The sequence below is a fragment of the Macaca mulatta genome, chromosome 4 (assembly GCF_049350105.2).
Source record: "Macaca mulatta isolate MMU2019108-1 chromosome 4, T2T-MMU8v2.0, whole genome shotgun sequence".
In the NCBI taxonomy this organism is placed as follows: domain Eukaryota; kingdom Metazoa; phylum Chordata; class Mammalia; order Primates; family Cercopithecidae; genus Macaca; species Macaca mulatta.
Genome location: NC_133409.1, coordinates 94,448,016 through 94,462,556, shown reverse-complemented (window position 1 = coordinate 94,462,556; position 14,541 = coordinate 94,448,016). Strand labels below are relative to the sequence as shown.

At 37.5% G+C, this 14,541-nt stretch overlaps 2 long non-coding RNA genes across 2 annotated transcripts in view; both read left to right on the top strand.

Moving 5' to 3' along the window:
- Positions 1 to 4,335, top strand: part of LOC144340659 (uncharacterized) — a 108,249-nt gene extending 103,914 nt beyond the window's left edge. The window contains exon 3 of the long non-coding RNA XR_013416905.1: positions 4,307 to 4,335. This is a non-coding gene — a long non-coding RNA (uncharacterized LOC144340659). The remainder of the gene's footprint in view (positions 1 to 4,306) is intronic.
- A 49-nt stretch (positions 4,336 to 4,384) lies between these two features.
- LOC144340658 (uncharacterized) overlaps positions 4,385 to 14,541 on the top strand; it is a 52,013-nt gene continuing 41,856 nt past the window's right edge. The window contains exon 1 of the long non-coding RNA XR_013416904.1: positions 4,385 to 4,425. This is a non-coding gene — a long non-coding RNA (uncharacterized LOC144340658). The remainder of the gene's footprint in view (positions 4,426 to 14,541) is intronic.

The following is a 14,541-nucleotide window of genomic DNA, read 5'->3' as shown; positions in this document are numbered from 1 at the left end:
ATGTGTGCTGAGAAACAAGCGAAGAAGGAATATGCCAGCTAGAAAGAAGAATGTTTGGAACCTAGAGGGAAAGTAAATTTTATGGTTTTGAATATATCCACAGGTTTTTTCATATTCCTCCCCTCAATAAGTAGACTCCAATTCTCTTCCTTTTAAATATGGGCTGGCCTTACAAACTTCTTTCTCAAGATTAAAATGCAGGGGAAATAAGATTGGTGACTTCTAAGACTAGGGAAATGTCATGCAACTTCTGGTGAGGTTCTGGTTCATACTGAGAACCTGGCCTCCATGTTGTGAGGAAATCCAGTCTACATGCAGAGGCTATGCAGGAATGTTCTGGCCAAAGGCTTCCCATAAACATCTAGCTGACAGCCAGTCATCACCCATCACCAAACATGTGAAGATGCTATCAAACCAACCCCAGCCACAGGATCTGACTAGAACCTCATGAGAGGCTCTGAGCAGCAATCAACTAGCTTATCCTTGTCAAATCCCAGAATCGTGAGAGATGATAATAATAAATTATGGCAACTTTTATACCAATAAATTTGGGATAAACTGTTATGCAGCAGAAGGTAACCCTGACAGTAAATGAAGTGATTACATCAGGGTAGGTAAAGTGAGTTAGATGGGGAGTCAACAGCAAAGGTTAGGAATAAGGCTAACTTCACCATATTTACTTTCCTTAAAATATAAAGAAGAAAAGAAGGTTTTTAGGTTATTGTTTATTTATCTTGCTTTTTTATTTTTTATTTATTATTATTATTATTATTATTTTTTTTATTTTTTTTTTTTGAGACAGAGTCTTGCTCTGTCACCCAGGCTGGAGTGCAGTGGCCGGATCTCAGCTCACTGCAAGCTCTGCCTCCCAGGTTTACGCCATTCTCCTGCCTCAGCCTCCTGAGTAGCTGGGACTACAGGCGCCCGCCACCTCGCCCGGCTAGTTTTTTGTATTTTTTAGTAGAGACGGGGTTTCACCGTGTTAGCCAGGATGGTCTCGATCTCCTGACCTCGTGATCCGCCCGTCTCGGCCTCCCAAAGTGCTGGGATTACAGGCTTGAGCCACCGCACCCGGCCCTATCTCGCTTTTTTAAAAGTATAATTGATTATCAAAGATTTCAAATGAAAATGAACTTAAAAATCTTTATAAATAGTACAGATCATGAAGATTTTAAGTTTCTGTATGTCTCATTTGTTGATTAGGGCATATTTCCTAGCTTTGGAATATGATTTTTGTTTGGCATTTTAATAATACACACATCTCATAAACACATAACTTGTGTCATAACTAACTTTAATTATTTTGTTCATTAAACGATATTTGTTAGCATTTATTAAGTGCTGGGTATTCTACTAGAGATATAATAGCTAATAAGATATACTCCTCACAGTCAAGGAATTTATAAGAAAATCTTACGGGAGAGACAAACAAGTAAACCAGCAATTATAGTACAGCAAATCCTACATATGGATAAAAGTACAAAATCTAAGGCACCATATGGGAACATCTCATCAGCTCTTGAGAAAATGTTGAGGAGGTGTCAAGGAAGGATCTTTAGAGGGAGTCATGGCTATGCTGACACCTCAAGGGAAGAAACTGAGTTCAACCAGTGAAGTTCTCGAGATAGTTGAGGAGGAAGGCTAACAGTATGGGCAGGAGCCATAAAATGTGCAGAAACCTGGAACCAAGTATACATGTAGCAAATTCTGGGAACTGAAAATGTCTCATCATGGCCGGGAGAAGAGATCACAAGGCAAAGGCTAAAGAGATACAATACAAGGAGTTACCTCTGTCAAGTTAATAATTTTGAACTTTATCCTGAGAGCGTTGGGAAGCCGTTGAATGCTTTTAAGCAAGAGAGAGACGTGATGAAATTTGACTGTGATGTAAAAAACATATTTGAAAGAGGAAGACTAGATTCTGGCAGACCAGAACACTCTTGCAGCAATTCAGGGGACAGAAGACAAGGGTGTTAGCTCAAAGTGGTGTAGGAAGAATCACCCTATGAGGAGGGAACAGAGCTATTGTTCACTCCCCACCCAGAGATCCCCAACTCTGCATGAAGGCCTTTTGGACATGGATAAAATGAATTGCTAGTTGGTAATCTAATTTCAGGAGGGACAGATCCTGAGTGTGTATTTCAGAGTGCTAAAGTCTATCCAGAAACTGATACCCATGAGGCATTCTGGATCGAATGCCATATGTGTTGTAAAAGCAGACAGGTGCTTTGGTAAGCCAGCAACAGATTTCAACCACAAAAATTCTTTTTTAATGAGAAATCTCTGCCACACCAGTAACTTACATGAAAACAAAGATTGTTGTGTATATATCTGCATGTGAAATGAATATTCATGCCTATGAGTCACTTTAACATTTTCACAATCTGACCTTGAATGAAGAGGTCAGAGCACCACTCATTAAAAAAATGATAAGGCTTTCCATATGAACTTACATGGTATTGCAAATTGGAATTTTTTCAGCACCTTTTGAGAACGATTCCTCAAATTAGGATAGTGTATGAGGTGTTAACAATGTCCGTGTGCTTTGAATGAAATCAACACCTATAATATAGAGTAACATTTTTAAAGCATTGCATATGTGTATGTTCATGTGTATGCTATGTATATGCATTAAATAATTATGTTGAAGATACATATGTATATTTGTAGGTGTGTAAATGTGGGGGATGAGCAAACTGAGCCACTCAAGAACAGAATCTGCTTTAGTGAATTCCATATAAATTCAATGAGAAATTAAAGTAATTCTTTGCCAAAAGAGTGGCTGATATGATAGGACAACTGCTTTCTTTCGCTACCAGCAGAACAAATTAACACTGCTGTAGGAAGAGACAAGGAGAAGTGGTTTGCAGTGATTCATACAATAAATAACCAATGTATCTGTAGTTATTGTCATTTAGCGAAAAATGCTTTAATTTAAAACATATATACTAATTACTGAAATTGTCAGGCAATCATGAAGAATAAGTATTTATAGAAATTCAAAAGAGAAGTTTAGCATTGCTATAGATTTCACATTTGTATTATTTATTTCACTTTATTTTTAAATGTTTTGAAGAGAGCTTAATCTAGGGTTTGAAAAGACAGATCAGGATGATGACAAACAGGTGACTTTTCTGACGGGGTTGAGTGTAAATACTCATTGTAATTGGACAGTAGAAATTTACTATTTTGCATGTTATTTCTCATGTTTTAATCTTTTAGGTACAAAATGCGTATCATGTTAGTCCAAACTGGAAAAAAGCAGACAAGAACAAAAATTATGGTCTATTTACCCTGTGCCAGACATTGTCATGTTGTCCCATCAATCATCACAATTGCACTGTTAATTGGTTAAAATTCGCATCATTTTCAAAAGACCCATTTTAGACTTTTTTTAGTCTAAGCCATTTTAGTCTTTTAGAATTTTTTTAGTCTAACCTTTAAGAGGTTACAACTACCTGAGTGGCTCTAGTCAGTAAGTGCTGGAGGTGGGATTCAAAAAGACATCTGTCCAATTAGATCTCACCCCTTGCTACTTACCTCTGAATTTCACTGAGTGGCCAAGGATGTCATTTTTCTAGGGTGAGGTACAAATGTAAATAAATATCCAAATAAGCAGATTCTGGATTTTGTTTTTCAAACGTTACAGGATGTTTGAACTAGAAGGGAACTTGTAAATCTAGTCCAAAGGCCCTACTTTATAGAGGAAGCAAGTGAAACTCAACAGAGAAAAAGCGATTGACTCAATTCATTCCTACTGTTCATAGTAAACTTGCAAGTAGAATTCTCATCTCTTGAGCCATGCTAGAAACCCATTTATCATGACATAAATCATGATTAATGAATACCTAATGGTCATGAGTTTAAAGGTGTATTTAAACCAAACATGTCCTGTTTTGCCATGTTTGAATTTTTAGTTTTACTTCTCAGCAAATTGTGGTCTATAAAGATTTGAATGCTTTCATTTTGAGTTTCTTTTGCTGGGTTTTACATTAATTCTTTTTACTGTCATATAAATGTCTAAAAGCAAAACAATAACAATTAAATTAAGATGCAAAAATGTTAAATTTTATGTGCCTAGTTTAAAATGACCTTAGCCTAGCATGGCTTAATGCAGTGTTTGCCAGGACTTCCCTTCTTCTCTCACAGATCAATTAAATTTCTTTACTCCACATACCCTAGAATGTATCACTCTTTTCTTTTGGTTGTCATTCTCTCAGCCATGCTTGAACTATTATGATCAGGTTTTGGTTATAAAGATACAACATTTTTATTTTATTTTACTTTATTTTAATTTTTGAGACAGGGTTTTGCTCTTGTTGCCCAAGCTGGAGTGCAATGGCGCTATCTCGGCTCACTGCAACCTCTGCCTCCTGGGTTCAAACAATTCTCCTGCCTCAGCCTCCTGAGTAGCTGGGATTACAGGTACGTGCCACTATGCCCAGCTAATTTTTGTATTTTTAGTAGAAACAGAGGTTCACCGTGTTGGCCAGCGTGGTCTTGAACTCCTGACCTCGGGTGATCCACCTGCCTCAGCCTCCCAAATTGCTGGGATTACAGGTATGAGCCACCACGCTCGGCCCAAAGATTCCACATTCTTTAGTTGGAGTTTCAGATACTGTTCATTCTGAGGTAGAACCTGCATTTTGTCAACTCAAAAAATATTCTTGACCTCTGTGCACAGAATTTCCATGAACCAATGGAATACATTACATATACATAAAGCCTAAGTTCCCAATTCTTCCTGGTTTCCCAGAACCTTCTCAGTTTTATCATTGAAAGTCTAGGTCCAGGAAAAGCCCTCCATCTCAGTCAAGATGGGTTTAAAACAAGTGTTCAATTATATATGCCATATAATTACTAACTTGGTTTTACAAAGAACCCTACTGTTTAGACAAAGTAGAAATTATCAGCACAGTTTTGCAAAATTGTGTATATCCCAATTCCATAATTAACTCTATAATATTAGGGACCACAGAGACTTTTTACGTTTTACGTTTCAGTTTAATTATCTGTTTAAAATAAAAGCCACTTGGTAAAATAAGTGACCCCTATGTCACTAATTACTCACTTAAACTCTAGTAAAGGCTTGCTTCCAGGAGATATATGACATGCTTCAGGTAATTATTCTAAGGCCTGCTGCCCCTATTGCACCCAGCTGTCTCTCTTTGCACAGTCTCCATAATTCTTTCAAGTTCCAATGCCATAATCCTTACCTGCTGGTCCCCTGGGCATCAGCACACATAGCATCCATGGGACCAAGCCGCAGCTTCTATCCTAAGAGGAAAGAAGCTGGGATACCTAAGTCTCCTGGCTCTGCCATTTACAAGCTGCATAGTTTGTATCTATCATGATTTCCTCTTTAGGTCTCTCTAATTTTATCAGTTGTTAGAAGGGAGATGGGGCAAAATCATCTTTCACAATGTGCTAGGATTGTCCCTTCTCATATAACAAGCATGTGAAAATTAGCAGAATGCTTACTAGATTATTCATTTGAAGCACTTGAAACAATTTCTGGAACATAGTCTGGCATTAGGAGGTTAACTATTATAATTATCTGGAAAAACTCTAAGAAGAAATAGGTTTAGAAGGCTTAAGTGAGGTATAAAGATAACTGTGAAATATGTACAGATTATTGTTAACTCTTTTAAAATGTTTATTGTATAATATACTGTATTATACTCTATGTTACTGTATAATATACTGTGTAATACCATATAGTATACTGTATACTCCAACACTATATATTATACTGTATAATACTGCATGCATATGCTGGTTACAATGAATGATTCAGAACCTAAGAGAGTCCTCAAATTCATTTGGAAATTTTTAAAATTATTATTATACTCTAAGTTTTGGGATACATGTGCAGAACATGCAGGTTTGTTACATAGGTATACATGTGCCATAGCGGTTTGCTGTACCCATCAACCCATTATCTACATTAGGTATTTCTCCTAATGCTATCCCTCCCCTAGCCCCCAATCCCCAACCGGCCCCAGTGTGTGATGTTCCCCTCCCTGTGTCCATGTGTTCTCATTGTTCAACTCCCACTTATAAGTGAGAAGATGCTGTGTCTGGTTTTCTCTTCCTGTGTTAGTTTGCTGAGAATGATGGTTTCTAGCTTCATCCACGTCCCTGCAAAGGACATGAACTCATCCTTTTGTATGGCTGCATAGTATTCAACAGTGTATATGTACCACATTTTCTTTATCCAGTCTATCATTGATGGGCATTTGGGTTGGTTCCAAGTCTTTGCTATTGTGAACAGTGCTGCAATAAACATATGTATGCAAGTGTCTTTAGCAGCATGATTTATAATCCTTTGGGTATATACCCAGTAATGGGATTGCTGGGTCAAATGGTATTTTTGGTTCTAGATCCTTAAGGAACCACCACACTGTCTTCCACAATGGTTGAACTAATTTACACTCCCACCAACAGTGTACAAGCGTTCCTATTTCTCCACATCCTCTCCAGCATCTGTTGTTTCCTGAATTTTTAATGATTGCCATTCTAACTAGAGTGAGATGGTATCCCACTGTGGTTTTCATTTGCATTTCTCTAATGACCAGTGATAATAAACTTTTTTTCATGGTTTTATTGGCAGCATAAATGTCTTGTTTTGAGAAGTGTCTGTTCATATCCTTTGCCCACTTTTTGATGGAGTTGTTTGCTTTTCTTTTCTTGTAAATTTATTTAACTTTGTAGATTCTGGATATTAGCCCTTTGTCAGATGGATAGATGGCAAAAATTTTCTTCCATTCTGTAGGTTGCCTGTTCACTCTGATGATAGTTTCTTTTGCTGTGCAGAAGCTCTTTAGTTTAATTTGATCCAATTTGTCAATTTTGGCTTTCATTGCCATTGCTTTTGGTGCTTTAGTCATGAATACTTTGCCCACGCCTGTGTCCTGAATGGTATTGCCTAGGTTTTCTTCTAGGGTTTTTATGGTTTTAGGTCTTATGTTTAAGTCTTTAATCCATCTTGAGTTAATTTTTGTATAAGATGTAAGGAAGTGTTCCAGTTTCAGTTTTCTGCATATGGCTAGTCAGTTTTCCCAACACCATTTATTAAATAGGTAATCCTTTTTCCATTGCTTGATTTTGTCAGGTTTGTCAAAGATCAGATGGTTGTAGATGTGTGGTGTTATTTCTGAGGCCTCTGTTCTGTTCCATTAGTCTATATATCTGTTTTGGTACTAGTACCATGCTGTTTTAGTTACTGTAGTCTTGTAGAATAGTTTGAAGTCAGGTAGTGTGATGCCTCCAGCTTTGTTCTTTTTGCTTAGGATTGTCTTGGCTATATGGGCTCTTTTTTTTTTTTTTTTTTTTTTTGGTTCCATTTGAAGTTTCAAGTAGTTCTTTATAATTCTTTGAAGAAAGTCAGTGGTAGCTTGATAGGGGTAGCATTGAAGCTGTAAATTACTTTGGGCAGTATGGTCTATTTTTTGTGTATTTATGGGAGTTCTGTAGATTATAACCTTGTGTAGATTTATTATTGTTTTGTCTGTTACATGTATGGTTTATCATGAGGTAAATTGTGACATTCCATGAATTGGGCTAAAATTGGAGAGGTCATGGATGTTAGTCTGCTTTGTGTTGCTATGAAGAAATAGCTGAGGCTGGGTAATTTATAAAGAAAAGAAGTTTATTTGGCTTACAGTTCTGTAGGCTGTGCAGGCAGCATAATGCCAACATCTGCTAGGTATTTAGTGATGCCCCGGGAAGTTTTTAATCAGGCAGAAGGGAGCAAGAGATATGACAAGAGAGGGAGGAAGAAAGAGTAGGAGGAGCCAGGGTGTTTTTAACAATCAGATCTTGCATTAACTAATAGAGGGGAAAACTCAGTAATTATCTTGAGTAGGTCACCAAGCTACTCATGAGGGATTCATCCCCATGACCAAACACCTTCCACTAGGCCCCATCTCCATCATTGTGGGTCACATTTCAACATGAGATGTGGAGGGGATAAATATACAAACTATATTGTCATGATTCTCCTTCTTATTCTTTTACTTTGGGTCAACTGTCATCAGTTGGCTGAACTTGATTCACAGATAATTGAATTAAGAGCAAATCAGCATAAAAGTGAGTTAAATATCATGCATAAAACAGGTTAATTCATAACTAATGAAATAGTTAAATAAAAAGAAAAGGAAAATAATGAACTTAGGAATTACATAGATTATTTTGACATAATGACTGGGATACTACTGGTATCAGAATGCTGGTTTTGTTAGGTGCAATGAGAAAGTCACTTCAAAATTTTCATATGAAAGCCAGATGAAAATGAATGAAGATAATAACATATAGACAGAAATAATTAGCAAATATTGGATCCAATTTCAACTGTACTTTCCTTCTTGATTCCAAAATGTTTTCAATTAACTGATGAGCTCATACAATAAATCAACATAGATAGAAGCATACAAGAGTACATCACACAAAAAATTTTTGTTCCAGAGGGAGCTGATACCCTCAGTATAATCAGAGTTCTACTCCACAGGGAACTTCCCTCCCCCACTCACCCACACACTTCACCAAAGTCTGGTGTTTTTAATATTTTTTAAGTCTATATTTTAGCCAGAAGGATTTATATTAAGCATAAGACATCAAGTTGTAGAGAGATGGAGAATGAAGGTCATGACCTTTCTCTTTTATCTTTCTATTACTCTCAGCCTAAAACTGGCTCCTGGGGTAATGCCTATTTCTGTAAGAAATTCTTTTCACTGATCTCTTCTTTGTGGCCCTTATAATAGTCTGCATTTAAGAGCATGTAAGCATCTAATGTACATGCACAGAAACTTCTTCAAGGGAGAAGAACCTGGCTCCCGAGGCCTGTAGGCTGCCACTTGACACCAGGAATTCTGAAGTGCTTGAACTCAGAAGAAATTATTCTCTTCTCCTGTATCCTGATTAAAAAAGGGCAATTCGTAACTTATTTTAAGAGGCTTTAGACTCTAGATGCTAGGCTGTTTCCCTTTTCTCTTTACAGGTGGTTTATAGAGTATGATTTTACAGTTTTTATTGTGTTTTTTATGTATTTTAAATAAAACTGTTAAGTAAATGGAATCTGATGCTGGCAGTAAATTAAACATGTTAATTATTTGACACGCCTCTTTAATAAGCATGTATGTATTTATGTATTTATTTATGTATTTATTTATTTATTTATTCCTTTTGAAAGGCTCACTTTAGTTTTCTTCTTCTTCTTTCCCCCCTCTCTTTGAAATGTCTGTGTAGCTCAGCCCAGTCACTACTCATTAAAAACTCTGCCAATGTCTATATAATCTTTAAGGTCGAAATAATCTTTAAGGTTTAATGTTTATGTTTAAAATTGCTTGGCACAAATCCTCCTAATTCTTCTTGAATATCATATTACAATTATGCATATGTAAACTGCAGCAATTGCACAGGTGTGTTATTTGATAAATGAACTATGTTAGCTTGACTTTCTTTTTTTTTTTTTTTGAGTTAACAATTGTTTTTTTTTATTTATTTTTATTTTTTTTTAAATTTATTTATTATTATTATACTTTAAGTTCTAGGGTACATGTGCATAACGTGCAGGTTTGTTACATATGTATACTTGTGCCATGTTGCTGTGCTGCACCCATCAACTCGTCAGCACCCATCAACTCGTCATTTACATCAGGTATAACTCCCAATACAATCCCTCCCCCCTCCCCCCTCTCCATGATAGGCCCCGGTGTGTGATGTTCCCCTTCCCGAGTCCAAGTGATCTCATTGTTCAGTTCCCACCTATGAGTGAGAACATGCGGTGTTGGGTTTTCTGTTCTTGTGATAGTTTGCTAAGAATGATGGTTTCCAGCTGCATCCATGTCCCTACAAAGGACACAAACTCATCCTTTTTGATGGCTGCATAGTATTCCATGATGTATATGTGCCACATTTTCTTAATCCAATCTGTCACTGATGGACATTTGGGCTGATTCCAAGTCTTTGCTATTGTGAATAGTGCCGCAATAAACATACGTGTGCATGTGTCTTTATAGCAGCATAATTTATAAGCCTTTGGGTATATACCCAGTAATGGGATGGCTGGGTCATATGGTACATCTAGTTCTAGATCCTTGAGGAATCACCATACTGTTTTCCATAATGGTTGAACTAGCTTACAATCCCACCAACAGTGTAAAAGTGTTCCTATTTCTCCACATCCTCTCCAGCACCTGTTGTTTCCTGACTTTTTAATGATCGCCATTCTAACTGGTGTGAGATGGTATCTCATTGTGGTTTTGATTTGCATTTCTCTGATGGCCAGTGATGATGAGCATTTTTTCATGTGTCTGTTGGCTGTATGAATGTCTTCTTTTGAGAAGTGTCTGTTCATATCCTTTGCCCACTTTTTGATGGGGTTGTTTGTTTTCTTCTTGTAAATTTGTTGGAGTTCTTTGTAGGTTCTGGATATTAGCCCTTTGTCAGATGAGTAGATTGCAAAAATTTTCTCCCATTCTGTAGGTTGCCTGTTCACTCTGATGGTATTTTCTTTTGCTGTGCAGAAGCTCTTTAGTTTAATGAGATCCCATTTGTCAATTTTGGCTTTTGCTGCCATTGCTTTTGGTGTTTTAGACATGAAGTCTTTGCCCATGCCTATGTCCTGAATGGTACTACCTAGGTTTTCCTCTAGGATTTTTATGGTATTAGGTCTAACATTTAAGTCTCTAATCCATCTTGAATTAATTTTCGTATAAGGAGTAAGGAGAGGATCCAGTTTCAGCTTTCTACTTATGGCTAGCCAATTTTCCCAGCACCATTTATTAAATAGGGAATCCTTTCCCCATTTCTTGTTTCTCTCAGGTTTGTCAAAGATCACATGGCTGTAGATGTGTGGTATTATTTCTGAGGACTCTGTTCTGTTCCATTGGTCTATATCTCTGTTTTGGTACCAGTACCATGCTGTTTTGGTTACTGTAGCCTTGTAGTATAGTTTGAAGTCAGGTAGCGTGATGCCTCCAGCTTTGTTCTTTTGACTTAGGATTGTCTTGGAGATGCAGGCTCTTTTTTGGTTCCATATTAACTTTAAAGCAGTTTTTTCCAATTCTGTGAAGAAACTCATTGGTAGCTTGATGGGGATGGCACTGAATCTATAAATTACCTTGGGCAGTATGGCCATTTTCACGATATTGATTCTTCCTATCCATGAGCATGGTATGTTCTTCCATTTGTTTGTGTCCTCTTTTATTTCACTGAGCAGTGGTTTGTAGTTCTCCTTGAAGAGGTCCTTGACATCCCTTGTAAGTTGGATTCCTAGGTATTTTATTCTCTTTGAAGCAAGTGTGAATGGAAGTTCATTCATGATTTGGCTCTGTGTTTGTCTGTTACTGGTGTATAAGAATGCTTGTGATTTTTGCACATTAATTTTGTATCCTGAGACTTTGCTGAAGTTGCTTATCAGCTTAAGGAGATTTTGGGCTGAGACAATGGGGTTTTCTAAATATACAATCATGTCATCTGCAAACAAGGACAATTTGACTTCTTCTTTTCCTAACTGAATACCCTTGATTTCTTTCTCTTGCCTGATTGCCCTAGCCAGAACTTCCAACACTATGTTGAATAGGAGTGGTGAGAGAGGGCATCCCTGTCTTGTGCCAGTTTTCAAAGGGAATTTTTCCAGTTTTTGCCCGTTCAGTATGATATTGGCTGTGGGTTTGTCATAAATAGCTGTTATTATTTTGAGGTACGTTCCATCAATACCGAATTTATTGAGCGTTTTTAGCATGAAGGGCTGTTGAATTTTGTCAAAAGCCTTTTCTGCATCTATTGAGATAATCATGTGGTTCTTGTCTTTGGTTCTGTTTATATGCTGGATTATGTTTATTGATTTGCGAATGTTGAACCAGCCTTGCATCCCAGGGATGAAGCCCACTTGATCATGGTGGATAAGCTTTTTGATATGTTGCTGAATCCGGTTTGCCAGTACTTTATTGAGGATTTTTGCATCGATGTTCATCAGGGATATTGGTCTAAAATTCTCTTTTTTTGTTGTGTCTCTGCCAGGCTTTGGTATCAGGATGATGTTGGCCTCATAAAATGAGTTAGGGAGGATTCCCTCTTTTCCTATTGATTGGAATAGTTTCAGAAGGAATGGTACCAACTCCTCCTTGTATCTCTGGTAGAATTCAGCTGTGAATCCATCTGGTCCTGGACTTTTTTTGGTTGGTAGGCTATTAATTATTGCCTCAATTTCAGAGCCTGCTATTGGTCTATTCAGGGATTCAACTTCTTCCTGGTTTAGTCTTGGAAGAGTGTAAGTGTCCAGGAAATTATCCATTTCTTCTAGATTTTCCAGTTTATTTGCGTAGAGGTGTTTATAGTATTCTCAGATGGTAGTTTGTATTTCTGTGGGGTCGGTGGTGATATCCCCTTTATCATTTTTAATTGCGTCGATTTGATTCTTCTCTCTTTTCTTCTTTATTAGTCTTGCTAGTGGTCTGTCAATTTTGTTGATCTTTTCAAAAAACCAACTCCTGGATTCATTGATTTTTTGGAGGGTTTTTTGTGTCTCTATCCCTTCAGTTCTGCTCTGATCTTAGTTATTTCTTCCCTTCTGCTAGCTTTCGAATGTGTTTGCTCTTGCTTCTCTAGTTCTTTTAATTGCGATGTTAGAGTGTCAATTTTAGATCTTTCCTGCTTTCTCTTGTGGGCATTTAGTGCTATAAATTTCCCTCTACACACTGCTTTAAATGTGTCCCAGAGATTCTGGTATGTTGTATCTTTGTTCTCATTGGTTTCAAAGAACATCTTTATTTCTGCCTTCATTTCGTTATGTACCCAGTAGTCATTCAGGAGCAGGTTGTTCAGTTTCCATGTAGTTGAGCAGTTTTGATTGAGTTTCTTAGTCCTGAGTTCTAGTTTGATTGCACTGTGGTCTGAGAGACAGTTTGTTATAATTTCTGTTCTTGTACATTTGCTGAGGAGTGCTTTACTTCCAATTACGTGGTCAATTTTGGAGTAAGTACGATGTGGTGCTGAGAAGAATGTATATTCTGTTGATTTGGGGTGGAGAGTTCTATAGATGTCTATTAGGTCTGCTTGCTGCAGAGATGAGTTCAATTCCTGGATATCCTTGTTAACTTTCTGTCTCGTTGATCTGTCTAATGTTGACAGTGGAGTGTTGAAGTCTCCCATTATTATTGTATGGGAATCTAAGTCTCTTTGTAAGTCTCTAAGGACTTGCTTTATGAATCTGGGTGCTCCTGTATTGGGTGCATATATATTTAGGATAGTTAGCTCTTCCTGTTGAATTGATCCCTTTACCATTATGTAATGGCCTTCTTTGTCTCTTTTGATCTTTGATGGTTTAAAGTCTGTTTTATCAGAGACTAGGATTGCAACCCCTGCTTTTTTTTTGTTCTCCATTTGCTTGGTAAATCTTCCTCCATCCCTTTATTTTGAGCCTATGTATGTCTCTGCGTGTGAGATGGGTCTCCTGAATACAGCAGACTGATGGGTCTTGACTCTTTATCCAGTTTGCCAGTCTATGTCTTTTAATTGGAGCATTTAGTCCATTTACATTTAAGGTTAAGATTGTTATGTGTGAACTTGATCCTGCCATTATGATATTAACTGGTTATTTTGCTCGTTAGTTGATGCAGTTTCTTCCTAGCCTCGATGGTCTTTACATTTTGGCATGTTTTTGCAATGGCTGGTACCGGTTGTTCCCTTCCATGTTGAGTGCTTCCTTCAGGGTCTCTTGTAAGGCAGGCCTAGTGGTGACAAAATCTCTAAGCATTTGCTTATCTGTAAAGGATTTTATTTCTCCTTCACTTATGAAACTTAGTTTGGCTGGATATGAAATTCTGGGTTTAAAATTCTTTTCTTTAAGAATGTTGAATATTGGCCCCCACTCTCTTCTGGCTTGGAGAGTGTCTGCCGAGAGATCTGCTGTTAGTCTGATGGGCTTCCCTTTGTGGGTAACCCGACCTTTCTCTCTGGCTGCCCTTAAGATTTTTTCCTTCATTTCAACTTTGGTGAATCTGGCAATTACGTGTCTTGGAGTTGCTCTTCTTGACGAGTATCTTTGTGGCGTTCTCTGTATTTCCTGGATTTGAATGTTGGCCTGCCCTACTAGGTTGGGGAAGTTCTCCTGGATGATATCCTGAAGAGTGTTTTCCAACTTGGTTCCATTTTCCCCCTCACTTTCAGGCACCCCAATCAGACGTAGATTTGGTCTTTTTACGTAATCCCATACTTCTTGCAGGCTTTGTTCATTTCTTTTTCTTCTTTTTTCTTTTGGTTTCTCTTCTCGCTTCATTTCATTCATTTGATCCTCAATCGCTGACACTCTTTCTTCCAGTTGATCGAGTCGGTTACTGAAGCTTGTGCATTTGTCACGTATTTCTCGTGTCATGGTTTTCATCTCTTTCATTTCGTTTATGACCTTCTCTGCATTAATTACTCTAGCCATCAATTCTTCCACTTTTTTTTCAAGATTTTTAGTTTCTTTGCGCTGGGTACGTAATTCCTCCTTTAGCTCTGAGAAGTTTGATGGACTGAAGCCTTCTTCTCTCATCT